The 5,022-nt window shown below is 56.1% G+C and overlaps 1 long non-coding RNA gene across 1 annotated transcript; it reads left to right on the forward strand.

Moving 5' to 3' along the window:
* Window positions 1–2,743: 2,743 nt before the first annotated feature.
* LOC144369609 (uncharacterized) lies at window positions 2,744–4,862 on the forward strand. The gene is made up of 3 exons (XR_013429400.1): window positions 2,744–2,902; window positions 3,543–3,670; window positions 4,730–4,862. It is a non-coding gene; the product is annotated as an uncharacterized LOC144369609 (long non-coding RNA).
* The last annotated feature ends 160 nt before the right edge of the window (window positions 4,863–5,022 follow it).

A 5,022-nucleotide genomic window follows, 5' to 3' on the forward strand; every position in this document is an offset into this window, starting at 1 on the left:
GAGCGAAGAAGGCAAGGGAGGCAGGAGGATGGCAGGTTCAAGACCAGCCTCAGGAACTTAGCAAGACCCTGTCCTAAAAAAAATTAAAAGGCTCAGGGTCGAGGGCATCTGGACCGGATCCCCTGTGCCAAGGAGGAAAAAAGACAGGAAAGGAAACAGACCCCCTGGTGGCTGGTTCCGATGCCTTTCCCCTCACTTGGATTTTCTAAGATATCGCCCGGGAATATGGCCAGGGGAGAGGCCCTGGGCCCAGCGCAAAAAGAAACCACACCTTCACGGTGAGGGGTGAGTCCCGGACACCCCCGAAGAGTGGCCCCCAGGGTCTGAGGCCAAGGTCCCGCCACTCAGCCTGGGCACACGATCCGGCACATGTGCACATGGGACACCCCGCTCACGCGTTCATGCTGCACCCCAATAATGGGGTGAAACCAAGCCAGAGGGCAGGCAGCACCCGCCTGTCTCTTAGCCACCCGAGGAGACCACCCCAGTACCCGACCCCCAGTACCCAACCCTGGTTTCCGACCCCCTTTGGGACCCGCCGCCCTTCGCAGCAGAAGAAAGGAAGGCAGAGAGAGGTGGGGACCCACCGCACCCAGAAACCTCGCCTTGGGAAACCGTCTCCACCCTCACCCGGGGGGACGCCACTGCAATGTGAAACATCCCCTAAGGCGGGACCAAAACGCTAGAATAGGTGGTGGCTCCCTGTGATGTTTGCGACCCGTTTTCTTCTTGCTCTGCCCAATTACTGCCCTGCACAGGTCACGCGGAGTCGCGGCGCTCGGGTGGTTTTTGCTTTGGGGGGTTGGTGTCGCGTGCAGGTTTGACGGGTGCATTTTCTCCTGTGCATCTGGCCAGCCCCCCAGCCCCGTGCCCTTCCTTTATTTCAAGCTTTCTTTCGTAATGACGGTGACAAGAACAAGCACCTCGTCTGTGCTCGGCAGGAAGCCCACTAAGCGTTCCACACACGGAACCTCCTGGTGTCCTCCAGAGAGGCCCCTTGTACCCGTGGGAGAATCAGGTCCCCAAGAAACGAAGTCATGTGACAAGGCCACACAGCTCCAAGGTGGTGGGGACCAGATGAACTCTAGTTGTCGGACTCGGGGCTCTTAACCACCCGCCTGACTCTCTGTAGCTCTCTATACACTGGACAGATTGTCTCCCTGAAATAAATTCCTGCAGGTGAACTTACTGGCTCAGAAGTTCACGCCCTGAAAATGTTTAATGGTGATATCTAGGTTGCCCCCCAGGAAACTCGTATCAAGGTACACTCCCACAGCTGTGCTGAAGGGCACATCCCCAGAACTTCACACACCACTAGGGAGATCAAGTAAAAGCGATTCGTCAGCTGGGCACCGTGGTACAGGCCTGTCACTGAAGTCTCAGGAGGCTGAGGCAGGAGGATCGCAAGTTCAAGGCCACCTCAGCAACGTAGTGAGGCCCTAAGAAACTTAGCGACACCTTGTCTCTAAATAAAAAGTTTTTTAAAAAGGGATGATGATGTGGCTCGGTGGTTAAGAGGCCCTGGTTCAATACCTGGTATCAAAAAACAAAACAAAACAATTCTTTAGCTGAAAAATGGTCAGACAGCATCTTTGCAGAAGTCTATTGACTTTTTATCATTCCTTGGTGAACCCTCTATTCATCTCCTATGTCAATTTCACACTTGAGATGTTTGTCTTTTTCTTATTGATTCAAAGTGCTCTTGGTATATTAAGGCTCCTCACCCATTGTCTGCTACATAGGTGGTAAACAATCTAATCTCCTTTGATCTGGGACCTCTTTTGAAAGTTCAGAAAATCTATTTTTACTGCCCACTTGACCCCAGTGAATGTTTCTGTTCTGACAAAGAATTCTCTGCAGGCTGTGTTTTCTTTGCAGTACCTCAAGAAGGCAAAGCGGAGACCCTGAGGGCTTATAAACCTCAGTCTCACACAGACCAATACCTGAAGAACCCTGAAGAACTTTTCAGGACAAGAAAGCTCAGGCATAGGAACCCTGGCTTTGCCTAATGCCTCCGTTCCTGAAGTCAAGGGGAGCTGTTCAGCCACGCCCAGAGCCTCCTCAAGCCACGCCCAGGGCCCCTCAAGCCACGCCCAGATCACCTCAAGCCACGCCCAAGGCCCCTCAAGCCACGCCCCCATGGCCCCTCAAGCCACGCCCATCTCACCTAGCCACGCCCACCTGCTCCAATAGCACCAGACCTGAAAGGAATGAGTGGCCCGGCCAGGAAACTGAGCCAGGGGGTCAGCAGGGAGTTCCTGGCCACTGCAATCCACCTTTCTCACCATGCTCCTCTGCGCCTCAGTGTCCTCGTCTGTAAAATGGGGGTCCTTCTAAGGATTACCGAAGTTAGCATCTCATCAAGGGGCTAGAACGGTGCCTGGCACACAGTAGGTGACTTGATAAATGACAGAGTCATTTGGGTCCACTGTTGGCCTAGACCGGCTCCCTACCCGGGGTCTTGGGGACTCTGTGGGGTGGGACCGAGGCCCCCCACTCAGCACCAATCTTCACCCACCTCCACACACGAGTCCCAGCTCACTGGAGCCCTAGAAGGTGCCCCATGGGACGGGGGACTGCGGGGACAGCGCTGCCCGGCACAATTACCGTTTCCATCCTCATTAAACCACATTTTCATTCTAATTAGAGTCTCGCTGCCTCCCAGAGAGAAGGGCCCATTACTTTCCGCACCATTACCACCATTACCGGCGGCTCCCGCCCCTGCCCACACTGCCCCGCGCCTCCACTCCTGCGCTCTCCTCCCGCGGACCGCAGAGAAGCACGGACACTTATTAGTCACCTACTGAATGCCGCAGTCGGTGCCTTACCGGATCACATTTCCCTTCTCCCCACACTCTCGGACCTACCTGTTCTGCTGATCATCTGCCTCCTCTTCCAAAAGGTCAGCACCCATGTCCCCACACCTGACCCCACAGCATCTAATGAACAGCCCCTGAGGACTGGCACTGACCGCTAGATTCCTGCCAGGGCCGGTAGAAAGTTCCAGAAAGCGAACGCTCTCCTTGCCCAGTGGCTGAAGGGGACTGGTGGCTGAGTACCAGCTCCTCATGGGGTGGGGGGCTGCATTTGGTCTCATGGAGACCCCTCTGCGGGACTAGGTGGAAACCCGCTCACGAAGCAGCCTTCCTCGCCCCTTCCCTTCTGCACCTCCTTCCCATGTTTCCTGGGGTCACCTCCCGCTGCAACCCCAACCTCTCCAGCCCCTTTGAGTTCGGGGAACCCACATCTCAGAGAGGGACTCAAAAACCCAGGGCGTGGGTTAAGGAAGATTCTGCCTCTCTCCCCGGTTCAGAAGCAGCATCCGGACTCAAATGCAGCATCATAGCTGGCAGCTGTGACCCACTGTGGAGTCTGTTCTCAGGGAACTCTGGTTTGGAGGGGGTTAAAGTAAACAGCATGGAGCGGGGACCACTTGGCAGTGTGTGTTAAAACATGAAATGCACAAACCATCTGCTGTCAAGTCCCCTCCAGAGTGGCTGACTGTGAGAAGAAATGTCCCTCATGCCTGGGGGGGGGGGCAGGATGTTTCTGGCAGGTTTGTTGGTGACCAGGCAGAATGGAAACCACCCACATATCCATCAGTAAGGGATGAGGAAACCAGCCGTGGTGATGTGGAATACTATGCAACTGTGTGGAATACTATGAAAAGGTACCTATGCCTGTACTGGTTTCCCAGGGCTGACGTCACATAGGATCACAAAAGGAGTGGCTTAGAATAGTAGGCACCCCTACAAAGACCTCTTTCCAAATAGGGTCACCTTCACAGGTCCCAACAGGCAGGACTTGAACATAACTTTTGATGAGACAAAACCCAAAGCAACGTCCAGTCCACTGGGCGGTCCTGCTACAGTGCGATTTCCTCTGTGTGATGCGAGGTCCCCCTTACTGGAGGGCATATCCCCCTTCCCGCACCCCACGCCTTCAATCTTCAGCTCAATCACAGAAGATCCTTTCCCCCCAATTAAAGCCACCTTCCATTGTGCACGTTCGATGAGCCCAACACAGTTACAAGCATCGTGCGGAATTCTTTTTATTTCATCTCTGTAACAACCCCGTGGAGCTCCGGGAGTGAGCGTCCTATGGTACAGACGCAGAGACTGATCCCAGAGAGGTCAAGTCCCCCTTTCTGGCTCACACCCACCTGGGAAGCGGCAGAGTTGGCCCCGGTGGCGGTGGCGGCTGAGACTTGAACTCCAGTCCCTGACTTCCATGGAGTCTCTGTATATGTGACGTGAAAGGCACAGGGCCACTAATTTTCCCCACTACCCTGCAAGGCAGAAATGGCCTCCTGCTACAGATGAGGTAGGAGGCGGGAGCGGAGAGCACCCTGCCCCGGGGCTAGGCAGGTGCCAAAGCAGGAGCAGAGCCCGCGTGGCCAGGGACCTCCGGGGACCAAAGCTCCATCCCCTGCAGGGTGAGGCGAGGTGTCCTCTGGTGCAGATGCCATCCCGCAGCTGCAGGAAGCCCAGGGACGACGCAACCTGGCCTCCTGGGCCGAGCCGGAAAGCCCCTGTGTTAGGCGAAAACCTCCCACGCACGTGGTGCCAACCTGCCCCCTGCCCTCGGCCCGGCCAGGACCCCAGCCCTGAGTGCCATTCACCAGGCACCCAAGTCAGCTTCTGGTCCTTCAGAGCCTGGGTGTCCGCCAGCACTGCCCCCACCCCGCAGGGATTTATTAATTAAGGCTAATTAATATCTGTGTTCACAGATCAGCCAGACCTCTGGGCCTGCGGCAGCCGCAAGAGGGAAGCACAAGGCACTGGGCGCCCCGCCAGGAAACAGATCATTCACATCTCCAGGGCTGGGCTGCCCGGGCCAGCAGCCAGGACTCACGGCAACCAGGTGGGAAACCCGAGGCAGGGACCATCTGGAGGGCTTCAACAATGCCTGCCACTGGAGCAAAGCACAAGGACCCTGGAGAGCTGGGAGCTCAGGGCTTCCCAAGGAAGCTGGGTCCCATCCCCATCCTCGGTTTCCTCATCTGCCCGTGGGAAGAATTCC

The sequence above is a fragment of the Ictidomys tridecemlineatus genome, chromosome 2, assembly GCF_052094955.1.
Source record: "Ictidomys tridecemlineatus isolate mIctTri1 chromosome 2, mIctTri1.hap1, whole genome shotgun sequence".
Lineage (NCBI taxonomy): Eukaryota > Metazoa > Chordata > Mammalia > Rodentia > Sciuridae > Ictidomys > Ictidomys tridecemlineatus.